This window comes from Eretmochelys imbricata, chromosome 7 (assembly GCF_965152235.1).
Source record: "Eretmochelys imbricata isolate rEreImb1 chromosome 7, rEreImb1.hap1, whole genome shotgun sequence".
Taxonomy (NCBI): Eukaryota; Metazoa; Chordata; order Testudines; family Cheloniidae; genus Eretmochelys; species Eretmochelys imbricata.
The window spans coordinates 68902786-68917335 of NC_135578.1; the positions used below are offsets into that span (position 1 = coordinate 68902786).

General features: G+C 45.4%; 1 protein-coding gene across 5 annotated transcripts in view; it reads left to right on the forward strand.

The window, feature by feature from the left end:
- Positions 1 to 4098: 4098 nt before the first annotated feature.
- Positions 4099 to 14550, forward strand: part of TSPAN14 (tetraspanin 14) — an 82612-nt gene continuing 72160 nt past the window's right edge. The window contains exons 1-2 of one of the 5 annotated variants that reach the window (XM_077821188.1): positions 4099 to 4511; positions 4593 to 4750. The gene's annotated coding sequence lies outside the window, so the exon portion shown is untranslated. Of the gene's footprint in view, positions 4751 to 8545; positions 8565 to 10079; positions 10173 to 14550 lie in introns of those variants that run through there. The other 4 variants (XM_077821187.1, XM_077821190.1, XM_077821191.1 and 1 more) reach the window with 4 other exon arrangements.

Genomic DNA, 14550 nt, shown 5'->3' on the forward strand with positions numbered 1-14550 from the left:
TATGTACATTCTACTTTCCTAATATAGGAGATTTGGGATGGGACTAATGGGGAGGGGCAGAATGGTACAGTCTGGCCATTTTATAAATACACCATACATATGCATTTATAAAAATGGGCTTGGGAGGAAATTACTAATTTAATAGAACTACAGTGAAAACACTTGATAAAACATTAGTTGGAATGACAGTGGTTCACTGCAGGTGGATTGAGGATAATAGACTCTCTGTCATTCCCACACTATTGCTTTATCGAACTTCTTGGATAGCGAGAATGAACGTTCCTCAATTACTTTCCGTAGTAGATGGTCTGTTACAGCTGAGACTAATTTAGTGGATGAGCCAGTACATGCACCACCCAATTGGAAATGCTAGAGGGAGATGAGGTGGAGAAAATATGGAGAAATGTGAAATAGCAATTACAGTGTGAGTTAGCTGGAATAAATGGTCCAGTCTAATCCTACTGGCTGCTTGATTCAGCCAAACTACAGTTTGGGCTAGTGGCTTAAAAAGGACAAGAACATCTAAATCTTTACCTCCTTAGCTTCTAATTATTTTCTTGTAGCCTTATTATCTGAGACTGTTTGAACTCTCTCAGAATCTTCTCATGTGTTTCATCCCCTTTTATATTTCTCTTGTTGCCTATATCTTTCCTAACCAGTGGAGCTTGCAATCACACATTGCAATCTCAGGTGAAACCACTTGCGTACAGTGACACATCCTGGCAGCAATAGAACCTTCCTCCCCTACGAATTCATACTTCAGTCAGGAGAAGCAATAGATAATAATTCTATAATAGCAATAATGTCCTCAGTTGCAGGGACTAGTGAACAGCTGTGGTCCCTGTGCCGCATTCCAGCAACTTCTCCTGGTCCCTCATTTAATGTTAGGAAACGTTTTGTGATGGTCACAGGAAACGGTGTTGATGAGCTATGTGTAAACATGACAGTTTGCATCTCTATCAGTCTTGTTTTCCACTTCAGCCTCTTCATTCTAGTGAGAAAATTGAAGCCTTGGCCAAGCAAAGCTTTACAGACTTTACAAGTTTGCCTTTGCGGTTACAATTACTGCAATAGAGGGGATACTATTTAAACTTTATAACAAGGAGCTATTGTGAATATAGAGGGAAGGTTGGTTGGTTAGTGGCAAAGGCAACTAAAACATTAAGAGTGACCACTGCAGTAATCCCCACTCTTAAAGGTGAAAATATACCCCACTGTAATGTTCCCTGCATACAGTATAACAGCAACCCTTTCACACGCCTGTCACAAAGGATGTGGAATCTGTTAAAATGTTGATTGCTGCAATCTCCATGGCTAGTGGCCTACCAGTACTAAAGCCTCCTAGACTCTCTCTCCCCCCCCCCACCCCCCCGGTTGATCAGATCATTTCAAATGAAAGTCTGGGATGTTGATGGCAGGGGAGATGGGCGTCCACAGGCAAAGGGCATGGACAGAGATTAGACAAGTTGCTGACGTACACCAGTACAGAGAGGAGTGGTGTGAGTGTGACAGTGTATTTCCCACCCAACTTTCTACACTGTTAAAGAGGAAGAGGGCATCTTGGAGAGAAGAAGGCACCAATGGCCAGCACTGCATCCTGCAATGCTCAGGCAGTGGTTCTCAACCTGCGGCCTGCTTGCGGCCCAATCAGCACAGAGCTGCAGCCCATGTGACATCCTCAGGGCCATACAGGTAGTACTGGATGCAGCCCACAATGGTAAATGGGTTGAGAACCCCTGGATCTCTTCTCCTCGTTGCAAAACCACTCAACAGGACCGCACCAAGACATAGACGCCATAAGGCCTGTACCTCAGGCTCCAGCTCAAGGAGGCATTGAAATACATCAGACTTTTTTTTTTTAAGTTTGCAGCCCTCACGTTGTGAAGAAATGCTTGAAAAAATGAACTGAGCATAACCGAAGCAGTGCTGTCTGCTTCAGGCTGCAGACAGTCTGAAACAATAGCTCTGAGGGGTGGGAACTGCCTCATATATCTCTGTGGTGTGTTAATTCTAAGAGCCATTGTGCTGGGGATACCTGCTAATATCACCCAGCAGAGACTCTGTGGGTCAGGAGGGTCCAGCCTACTATTCACCCAAGAGAGCCATGTTATTGGTGCTCCCTGAATAGCTGAGCGGTAACTGTCAGGAAGCAGCTGTTCCCGGTGACCAGCAGAGACATTGATGTGCAGGAGCTCAGCACAGCAATCTAATGATAGCCAGGGGCAGCATGTGAAGGTGGTCTGAGCAATCTAATGATAACCAGGTTCAGGGACTGGTAGGAACAGGGATCTGTTTTTCATAAACACAATCAGAAGACTGGGGAAATCTCCTTACTTGGAGGTGTTCCCATAAAACCAGACTATATGATTACTCTCACCTCTCTGAACATTATTGCCAATTGCAAGTGTTCAAAACCCATGAATTAGTCCATCCCCCACAAGCAGGAGATTGATTTAAAAATCACAAGACATTTTTTAAAATGTGTTCTTGGATTCTTTTTCTTTGCTTGCTGGTTGCTGAGCCTTTAGTGTGTTCTCAGTTAAATGTTTTCAAGCTTTTCTCCACCACGGCGTAGCTACACTAGAACCTCAGAGTTACAAACAGCTTGGGAATGGGGGTTGTTTGTAACTCTGAACAAAACCTTATGGTTCTTTCAAAAATTTACAACTGAACATTGACTTAATACAGCTTTGAAAATTTACTATGCAGAAGAAAAATGCTGTTTTTAACCATCTTAATTTAAATGAGCTTTCTTACCTTGTCAAATCTTTTTTTATTTCCCTTTCCCTTTATTTTTTTAGTAGTTTACATTTAACACAGCACTGTAAAGTATTTGCTTTGTGGGAGGCGGGCGTCTCTGCTGCTGCCTGATTGTGTACTTTGCTTCCAAATGAGGAGTGTGATTGAACAGTCAGTTACTAACTCTGGTGTTCATAACTCTGAGGTACCACTGTACAATGGTGCAGTTGAACTCAATCCCCCAAGAAGCTTAGGGAATGGAATGACATTCTGGCACTTCACCTGGCACACACAGGGTTGCAAAACCACTCACTCAAAGTTGGTCCTGCTACCCACCCCGATTCATTGCAGAGGAGGCAGCTGGGCCAAATGTGAGCAAGTAGCATTGCAACTTGACACATGGGGTTGTAGTGCCACTCAGGTTTGGCCCAGCCTCCCTTGCACCATGATGGAGGGGCAGCTGGGCCAAACCTGAGTGGAGCTTTGACTCCATGTGCAGGTTGTGATGCCACTCATCAAATTTGGCTGGCATTGTGACAGGGTGGGTCAGGTGATGTGAGCAGCTGCCTGTAGGCTGGGATGGGGCAGAACACTGACCTGGAGGAAGGAGGGGTGAGTGACTAACAAATTTCCCTTGGCAGTGGGTGAGGGGCAAGGTGCTGGTGGGCTATGGATTGGTGGGGGTGAGGGAGTGGAGGATGTTGGTGGGTTGTGGTGCAAATGGGGATATTGGGGGCAAGCAAAATTTTAGATTTCAGAATAGGGGGCCCCTAACCTATTCTTGCACCAGGGCCCACTGAGGCATTAATACACTATTGTTGTCATGTCCATGAGGATTAGACATTTAGCTTTTGCTTAAAAAAACAAATAAAGTGAGATTCCCACCTAGTCACAGGACTCCAGGAGCTGGGGGGTTGAAGGCAACCAGCAAATAATGCAAGACTTGTGATTAAAAATGAGGACTGTAGTAATGTTCTATATAATACTTTAATTTTAAATCAGTTTTTAATCTAAAACAAGAGACAGAGGGGGGCCAGGTCTGGAAGTGGGCTAATTATAACCTCTCAGGAAGGCTGTGTGCCTTAATTAATCTCCTGGTGTGTATGAAGTACAGCTGAGCCACTGTCAGCCTGATGAGCGTTACAAATATTTGTAAAGCCCTTTGAGTCTGTAGGATGGCAAGTATTATGAATAGTGGAGGGGGAGGGGGAGGAATCATATTAAACGGAATACAAAAATTAACTGGTGGGAGTGTCTAAAATGCACGTGACTGGAATTAGTGGGTGTTTCTCTTAGCTAAATTTAGGCCAGTATATGAACTTCCCCCCTACAAACCATTAGAGACACTGGTTGAAAAAAAAAAAAAAAAAGCTAGCTGATGTGCATGGAGAGGTCAGGGTAGAATTGTATCCAGGAGAGGCAAACTCAGGCAACTGCTCCCTGGAAGTTCTCCTTTGTCTAAAATGACCCTATCTGTGTGCGCGTCCTGTTGCGAAAGAGAGGCGGGGCCTGATAGACACGATTAGTACATTTCCTGTGCTGCCAAGGAGTACAGCAGCTGCACACCACTGGAGAGCTTGGCAGGGAAAATAGGCTCTGCAGAATCGGTGTCATTATTTACTGAGCGCGGGGGACTTCCTTTTCACGTGTGATCCGCTTTCATGGACTAACCGAGGCAGGAACCAACCGAGGAACGCCTGTGTTTTTAGCAGCCTCTTGCCTTTCACCCAAGTTGGTGAAACTTACTAGGCAGGCTCCGGGGCTGCTCCTGGGTGAGTCTCGTTTCCTGTGCTGCTCTCGGCTGTGCACCGATCTTCCTTGTGTGCTGCCGTCATTGTGTCACTCTCTCTTAGGTGCTGTTGTTTCCTGGTCTTCGGCTCTTTACCGGCGTGGCTCTTTACAATCGTTTTCACCAGCTAATTTCTCCCTGGACTTTTTCTAAGAGTGATTCTCGTTCGTAGACCGGAGCAGGAGCAGCCCGATTGTTAACGCTACACCCAGCCTTCTGGTTGTAAGTCTTTCCTTCCTCTCTCTTGGGGATTTAGACAATGAATGAGAATGTTCTCTCTCGTTAGTCTGCAGAGCCTGTCGGGACTAAGTCCTATTGGGTTCCCGGAAGGGGGCGGGCACTCACACGGTTCATGTACATTAGCCTCAAATTTTGTAGTTGATCATGTTCGCTGGGGTGGGTTAGAAGAGCCCACGTGGAATTTATTTGTATTGTCACATAGTGAGAGAGAGTGTGCATGAGTCTGTCTTAGTTTATACCTTCACGTAAATAGGCGAGAGAAGAGATCTGCATAAAACTTCTAAAATGCTGAGCAGATTGAGGCTCAAGAGAAAAGAAGCTCAAGACGACAACCTTGAGAGGCTTCTCTGGGAGTTAAAGTTGTAGCAGGGCTTGCCTATGGTGGTTGAGATGCAATTAGTTCAACATGGGAGAAAGGTTTCAGAGTAGCAGCCCTGTTAGTCTGTATTCACAAAAAGAAAAGGAGTACTAGTGGCACCTTAGAGACTAAACAATTTATGGGAGAAAGTTTCCTGTAATCGTACTGTCGTTATTTAAGAAACAGGTCTGCCTGCACTGTGAATACCCTTTAAACCATCCATGTTGAATTCTACAAGTCATTTAATAATGATTTACTGAACTGACGGGGATGCTCTCACAACAATTTCTTTTAGTGTCTCTTCCCCCCTCCTTTCCACACGCACACAATTTTCTCAAAGCTCATAACAATGCAATTAAAGGGCATTGGTATATTGTATTATCTCATGGCTTCAATTGCAGCCTTCCCAGATGAGTAAAGCTCTGATCCTGCAACAGACTCCTGATGGAGCTCAATCGAAATCACCAGGGCCTATTTTGGCTTCTGTTAACAGTAATTAAAATGTGACTGGGATTCCTATATCACCCAACTGCAAAGTTGTTAGATCTGATATTGCTAATCAGGATCCAACTGAGCCAGTACTTGAATGAGGAAGATAAGATGCTGCAGGAGGTGGTGGCATCAGTACACAGTTAACACTCTTCAATAACAAAATACTGCCAAGATGAGTTTGGATGAACTATCTTCCAGATGAATCAGAAAGTGGAGGTCCTGTCCACTTGAGGCCATTAAAAGGGCATCTTGCAGCAGTAGAATTAACATGTTCAGGTCCAATTGCAGTTTAATCAATTGCATTCTAACTAGCCCTTCCCCCTGCAGTTTCAACTGAATATGCTATTACAGAGCACTGTTTTAACAGTTGCTTTGTTCCACCTGGAGAGGTGAGTTGAGTAATACTCCTTCTTTAGACCTTGGTTACATGGGAAAGGGCCTTTTGGTATAACCAAAGGGTGTAAATGTAAACCTCTGTAGTTATGTTGGAATAACCTCTCTCTCCCATTATAGTATGAGTGCCCGCCCCCCCCTTTTATTTTTTTAGTCTTCATTAAGGAAGGGAGAACATAGAATCATCATAGAATATCAGGGTTGGAAGGGACCTCAGGAGATCATCTAGTCCAACCCCCTGCTCAAAAGCAGGACCCATCCCCAACTAAAACATCCCAGCCAGGGCTTTGTCAAGCCTGACCTTAAAAACTTCTAAGGAAGGAGATTCTACCACCTCCCTAGGCAACGCATTCCAGTGTTTCACCACCCTCCTAGTGAAAAAGTTTTTCCTAATATCCAACCTAAACCTCCCCCACTGCAACTTGAGACCATTACTCCTTGTCCTGTCCTCTTCCACCACTGAGAATAGTCTAGAACCATCCTCTCTGGAACCACCTCTCAGGTAGTTGAAAGCAGCTATCAAATCCCCCCTCATTCTTCTCTTCCGCAGACTAAACAATCCCAGTTCCCTCAGCCTCTCCTCATAAGTCATGTGTTCCAGACCCCTAATCATTTTTGTTGCCCTTCGCTGGACTCTTTCCAATTTATCCACATCCTTCTTGTAGTGTGGGGCCCAAAACTGGACACAGTACTCCAGATGAGGCCTCACCAACGTCGAATAAAGGGGGACGAACATGTCCCTCGATCTGCTGGCTATGCCCCTACTTATACATCCCAAAACGCCATTGGCCTTCTTGGCAACGAGGGCACACTGCTGACTCACAAGGGCACACTGCTGACTCAGGAGTACTTGTGGCACCTCAGAGACTAACAAATTTATTAGAAAAGCTTTTGTGGGCTACAGCCCACTTCATCGGATGCACAGAATGGAACATATAGTAAGAAGATATATACACACATACATATAAGTTGAAAGTTACCATACAAACTGTGAGAGGCTAATTAGTTAAGATGAGCTATTATCAGCAGGCAAAAAAAAATTTTTGTAGTGATAATCAAGATGGCACATTTCGACAGTTGACAAGAAGGTGTGAGGATACTTAACTTAGGGAAATAGATTCAATAAGTGTAATGACCCAGCCATTCCCACTCTCTATTCAAACCCAAGTTAATGGTATCTAGTTTGCATATTAATTCAAGCTCAGCAGTTTCTCCTTGGGGTCTGTTTTTGAAGCTTTTCAGTTGCAAAATTGCCACCCTTAAATCTTTTACTGAGTGACTAGACAGGTTGAAGTGTTCTCCTACTGGTTTTTAAACGTTATGATTCCTGATGTCGTCTTTTGCGGAGAGACTGTCTGGTTTGGCCAATATACTTGGCAGAGGGGCATTGCTGGCACATGATGGCACATATCACATTAGTAGATGTGCAGGTGAATGAGCCTCTGATGGCATGACTAATGTGATGAGGTCCTATGATGGTGTCACTTGAATAAATATGTGGACAGAGTTGGCATTGGGCTTTGTTGGAAGGATAGGTTCCTGGGTTAGTGTTTTTGTTGGGTGGTGTGTGGTTGCTGGAGAGTATTTCTTTCAGGTCGGGGGGGGGCGGTCTGTAAACAAGGAGTGTCCTGTCTCCCAAGATCTCTGAGAGTGAGGGATCATTTTTCAGGATAGGTTGTAAATCTTTGATGATGGAGAGGTTTTAGTTGGGGGGCCGAAGGTGACAGCTAGTGGCGTTCTGTTACTTTCTTTGTTGGGCCTGTCCTGTAGTAGGTGACTTCGGGGTACTTTTCTGGCTCTGTCAATCTGTTTTTTTTTTTTTTTCATTTCAGCAGGTGGGTATTGTAGTTTTAAGAACGCTTGATAGAGATCTTGTAGGTGTTTGTCTCTGTCTGAGGGATTGGAGCAAATGCGGTTGTATTTTAGAGCTTGGCTGTAGACAATGAACCATGTGGTGTGTCCTGGATGGAAGCTGGAGGTATGTAGGTAAGTATAGCGGTCAGTAGGTTTCCGGTTTAAGATAAACTCAGTAAAGTAACTCATACCATAAGTGCCCACATGAGAGCCATTCTAGTGTAACTGCAGAATTGGTGTAACTGGTAAAACTTTCCTATGTAGACAAGGAGTAGTAGAACTTTACTATCTTCAAAGTGCTGTGTGAACATGCCTAATCTAAGATTAAAGTTAAGCACATATTTAAGCACCTTGTTGATTCAATTGACTCCATTTGGAATCCTTCATGATGCTTATTTATTATTTTTATTACTATAGCACAGGGGTGGACAAACTACAGCCTGGGGGCTGTATCTGGCCCTTCAGACGTGGGGGGCTTGCCCCACTCCACGCGTGCCATGGCCGCATGCAGCTCCTGGAAGCAGCGGCACGTCCCTGCTCTGACCCCAAGCACCACCCCCGCTGTTTCCATTGGCCAGGAACCATGGGCAATGGGAGCTGCAGGGGTGGTACCTGCCGACGGGGCAGCGCACAGAACCACCTGGCCACGCCTCCACGTAGGAGACTGGGACATGCTGCTGCTTCCGGGAGGTGCTTGAAGTAAGAGCTGCCTGGAGTCTGTACCCCTAACCCCCTCCCATGCCCCTCACTCTCTGCCCCAGCCCTGATCCCCCTCTGAACCCCTCGGTCCTAGCCTGGAGCACCCTCCTGCACCCCCAGCCCCTCATCCCCACCCCAGAGCCCACACCCCCAGCCGGAGCCCTTGCCCTCCCCCAACCCCCTGCCCCAGCCCAGAGCCCCTTCCTGCACCCTGAACTCCTCATTTCCAGCCCCACCCCAGATCCTGCACCCCCAGCTGGCACCCTCGCCCACTCCCACATCCCAAACCTATTTCGTGAGCATTCATGGCCCTCCATACAATTTCCATACCCAGATGTGGCCCTTGGGCCAAAACATTTGCCCACCCCTGCTATAGCAACTAGGAGCCTCAGGCATGGACCAGGACCCCAGTGTGCTAGGTGCTGTACAGAAACAACCAAAAAGGCTGTCCATGTTGCAAAGAAGAAAAAATACTATAAATAAGAGCTTGCACTCTGGTGGTGGGGGTGGGTAGGAGGGAGGGGATGGACAGTCAGGCCTTAGTGTCTCATGGGAGGGGAAAAATTGATTCAGCACTGTAACATCTAGGCACTCTGCAACTCTTGTTTAAGTGATTAAAACTGGCAGTGCCTTAAAGCGATGAATATCTAAGAAAAATAATGAAAGCACAGAGTGTTTCTTGGAGATACAAAGTCACTCCTAAGCATTTATTTAGAGATGCAGCCTTTGGCTATCAGCACCAACCACTTGTGAATCCCCAGGCCAGGTCCAGTATTGATAGCGTGATCGTTACTAGTTCTAAGTAGCTAAGCATACAGACTAGCTTCAAGCGCTTGTGCATGGATGAGTGTGTGTGTCATTCTTGCTGTTTGTGTGAAGTTGGAGTTCTGTGTGGGGGAATTGTGGGAAAGCGTGGGCTGGGAATTTTAATCCATTCTGGGCCTCCCAATTGGGATAAAATGTGGCTGGCCTTGTGGGGAGGAAGAGTGCTGCTGTTTTGTATTTTAACTCCTCTCTGTTGTCTTTAAAAACACATATCCAGGGCCCTTGCTGTCTCAGATTGGTGTTCTGTGATGTGGGGTTATCAACTCTGAAGAGAGGGTCTAGTGGGTGTGGTGTGTCAATCTAGTAATGGTATTAAAAGAAGCTCATTTATTTTCATCTTGAGCAAACTATGCTGAAAACAACAGCAATGCTTTCCTAAGAAAATAGGAACACAACTTGTTTTTTATTGAAACAGCATTTTCTTCTAAAGAACGGAACTTGTGTTTTAAAAATCTGGAAACAAATGTTTATAGCAGCATTGTTGTGGTGGTTCAGTGAGTAGTTTGAAGTACTTTATAAGTTTTCATTTTTTAAAACTAAGCCTGGAAACTTCCTGGGGGGTAGACATTGTATTATCTCATCTTAGGGTATGTCTGCACTACCCGCCGGATCACCAGGCGGCAATCCATCCAGCGGGGATTGATTTATCGCGACTAGACTAGACACGATAAATCAACCCCCGAGCACTCTCCCCTCGACTCTTGGACTCCGGCACTGCGAGAGGTGCAGGCAGAGTCAATGGGGGAGCAGTAGCAGTCGACTCACCATGGTGAAGACACCACGGTAAGTTGATCCAAGTATGTTGACTTCAGCTACGTTATTCACGTAGCTGAAGTTGTGTAACTTAGATTGATTTTCTCTCCCCACCCCTGTGTAGACCAGGGCTTACAGAGGAGGTGGCAGAAGCTCCTGGTGCATGAATACCGTACTCAAGATTCTGCAGCAAGTCAGTGGTGGAAATGTGAATCGAATCCAGGGGCCTGATTCTAGGTTACTCCCTGCTAGGGTTGCCGACCCTCCAGGATTGCCCTGGAGTCTCCAGGAATTAAGATTAATCTTTAATTAAAGATCATATCATGTAATGAAATCTCGAGGAATACATCCAGCCAAAATTGGCAACCCTATTCCCTGCCTTTGCTTGAGGCAGGAATGAGAGTGGGCAAAGGTGGCTTAAAGTCACCTTTGAGCTCTTTATACTCTGGGGCTATGCAGTTGTCTGCCAGGCCCCTAATGAAAGTCAGAGCAAACTTGATACTGCTCTGTTCATGCTCTGCTTCCCATGGCCCCTGAAAAACTCAGAATAACTCCCCCCAGTTTAGGGTAGATTGGGATGGGAACAAGGTCATAAATTAGTACTGTCAAGGGGTCCGTTTGTGTGGGAGGTGACCACTCTAAGGCATCTTTCTGTGGCCAGAGAAGCATAATGCTAGACCAGACATCAATTTAGAGCATCTTCTCTGGGACTGAAGATTACAACTTTGCTGTGTTTTAATATAAGTCTGTAGCACAGGTACTTGGGATGCAGGAAGTTAAATAGCACACTTGCAGTGAATGAGCAATTGGGCAGCTACCCTTTTTAAGCAGTAGCTCAGTATGTAGTGATGTTGACGTGTTCCTTTAAGGGTGGTTAAATGTGGTCCATGGAGCCTTGAAAGGGGAGCAGTAGCCATCCTTTTTCCTGCAATCACAGGGTAAAGATGACAAGGATTTTATTGCTTGGAGCCTTGACCACAGCAAACCTTTCCTATTCATCTATCAGGTTTTGCCTGAACAGCCTCAGGTGTTGCAAAGTTTGAGAACCCTTAGTTAGAACAGGTTGACTTTGTGTATGGTTCTGTGTTGTCTGGTTTTTGTCTTCAATGTGAACTCTGTATGGTTTGAATGTTGGTCTCTGTTAGATCCTCTACTTTGTAACTGAACTCTTCTGCCACCAAACTACAGTTGGCAGGGGGGTAGATCAAAATGTGTGGTTTGTATACTTCTGAAACAACTAAGCTTTTTTTGCTCAGAGCCAAGAATGTGTCTACCCACAAGCTTATTTTCATGCCATCCTTCTGTGCATTGTAGGTTTTCTGGGCCAATACGTCTCAAAAAAAGGAGACTATGGTACCGTGCTCTCTGCTGGCATAAATTATGTGTTTAAGGGTACTTAACAGTGTATAATTCATGGATGCTGTGTTTACCTCTTTGTGACAAGTTGTTTCTGTGGAACCACTTTAGTGTGAGTTGTGTATATTCTTATCTATTGCTTCAGTTTTTATTATGAGGGGACACCTACTGGCCCTCTGACCTTCCGATCAGAACAAATAGACATACGCATGTGTTTTTTTGCTCTCTCAGCCCATAAAGGTAGAACAAGAGGCCTCCCTTGGAAAGCATCTGCCTCCATCAGTGCCGGCTCGATATTCTTCCACGTCCTCGTTTGCTATTGCCAGAACAGAACTGTTGGCAGATAAGCTGCTACGGATCATCCCAGGTTTTATAAGCCCACCTGGGTACGCTGAGTACTGCTGGATTTCAACAACTAGGGATAGCTGTGCTGTATGGGCAGGATGCCAAGGGATGACTGCTCCTCTCCTGCTCTTCATCAGCTGCTCCTGCTGAGGATGAGTCAAATGAAGGGAGCGTAGCAGCATGTGAGCTCTTCAGGTCATTTGATCTGGCCAAAGTGAGGATTTATCCGTCTCAAAGCTGGAAGCTCTCATCAGAGGGAACTTCAGGAGATGAGACTATTTTCTAGGAGTTTCAGTTATCAGTGTATTTATTACACTCAAACTCTTTTGGCTCTTATCGACCTGACCTTATTTACAGCATCACCACTCGGAAAAAGCTCCAAATGGCTGCTCTGTGTAGGGGGAAAACAAGCCTCATTCTGCTTGATTGACTCATCATTTCAGCATTGCACCTGCATCTCGCTGTCCAAATATACAACATATAGTTGGAAAATGAAGTTCAGATACAGCCCCAAGATGAAATGGCTCCAACACCTGTGCTTTCAGCAGGAAATGGAAACAAATAGCACTCCCTGTGTTTCCTATGCATTCGGAAGGCCCATGGTAGAACCCAGCTAGCAAGTGGGTCTGACTGTCGTCTTTTTCTTTTGGTTTCCTGCCCGCAGCCCTCCCTCTTTATCTTCCTCTTTCAGAAGCAAATAAGTGCTCTGTGCTGGGAATGAAGCTCATGCTGCCAAAAAACTGTGAATTCCCCCTTCTGATCAGCCTCTCCACAACCAAACATTGTTTTTGCTTGGAGAACAGCTTCTGTCCATCCTCATCCTTGAAGTGTCAAGGGCTGGAGCTTTTGGCAAAGCAGTGACTATTAGGTCGTCCTCGCCATTTAATTACGGACTGAAAAGCCAGAGGCAAAGGTTTAAAGGTTCTATGTCTGATTCCTCTCATTGTTAACAATAGGCATTTTGGAACTATTCCTCCAGTCACTCCAGGCATATTATTATTTGACTAAATGTCTCTGTCTTGCCTGTCTGATTTTGTGACTGAGAATATAAGTAAATAACAAATAATGGTAAAAATCTCTTTTGGTAAGAGCCTGATCCAAAGACCATTAAAGTTGGTTGGCAGTTTTGCTTCAACAATCATGGGCTTTGGCTCAGGCCCTAGCTGAGTCTAACTAAAAAATGGATTGATGGTGGACTGAATAGGGATTGGTACCATGGTCCTTTTAGTAGTTCATGTAGGGCTGCCAGCTTTCCAATTTTTCAAAACCAGACACTACAGACCCTGTTGCCTGCTCCACACTCCCCCGGGACTCGCCTGCAGAGAGGAGCTGGGATGAACTGACGCGGCGCTTACCTGCCCAATTGGGGCACGGCAGGGTGGAGAGGGGGGTGTCAGTCTCAAAGTGAGGGGCCAGGGGCAGTCGTGGCATGGCAGGGGTGAGGAACTGGGGCAATCAGGGTGGAGGGGGGTCTGTTTCCGGAGTGAAGGGCGGGAGAGAGCTGGGGTTTCAGGAAGTTGAGAAGACGGTACCTACCTCCTCTGCGGGAGCCGGTTCCGAAGTTTCTCTCCAGTCCAGCAGTAGCTGCTCTTCCTAACCTCCTGTGATAAACAGACTTTTGATGTCTAGTCAGCAGTACTGACCAGAAACTGCCTGGGTCCCCTTTGGACCAGACTTTCTGGTTGAAAACTGGACAACACTAAGTTCATGCCTTTTCAAATGTGCAGTTTTCTGTGCCAGATTAAATATTTAATATCCTGTTTTTCCTAAATAATAGATGGGGTTTTGTAGGTGTGGTGGGGTTTTTTTTGTTTTTGCTTTTTCTTTTTTAAAGTAACTTCTAAAGCAATAGGAAGTAGAATGAAGCACTACAGCTCTTCCCATTGGGGCAGCTGAATGCTGTGAATTATAGGAGAAGCACAATTATTTTTAATTATTTTTTTGGTCTGCTCTTGTCTTGACGCATATAATTAATTCTAAAAGCCAAAGCCTGACACCAGAAGCACCTGCGAGAGAAACTGGAAAATGGCATCACTTTGCCCAAGGTGCTGAACTTTGCATCTGAAGAAATGGAGGTTTTACCCATGAAAGCTTATGTTCAAATAAATCTGTTAGTCTTAAAGGTGCCACCGGACTCCTTGTTGTTTTTGTGGATACAGACTAACACGGCTTCTCCCCCTCCCCCCCCCCCGATACTTTGTGTGACAGTGTTTTTGCTGCTTGCCAAGGCATGTAGCTGATCTTCTTCATGCCCGCTTTCTGTCTCTGACACCTGGCTGTTAAATTGTATTAGAGGAAGCAGTTAACCTCCAGGCAGGTCAGAGAATAGCCGTGAAATCTTCACACAGACAGCATAATGATACTTACAGCTAGTGAATGGAAAAACAATAGCATAGAGTGGAAGTAGGATTACTGAAGGAACTGTCTAATTTGGAGCTACCACTTGGAAGTCTCATGTCGCAAGAGTAGGGTTAGACATTATACAGTATCAGTGAAATGCAGCTAGCTCTTAGAGGTCCCAGTTAGATGCTCTCCTCTGCCCATGAGGTACTGCTCAACAATGAGGGAAAGGGACTCTTGGGACTGGGGGTGGGGGGAAAAGGAGCCCTTGTCTTACCAAAAGTCAGGACTTCAATTTTTAAGATCTCTTAAGACAGAAATGCTCTGCCTCTCATGCTTTCACAACTGGGCTGTACTTCCTTTGTCA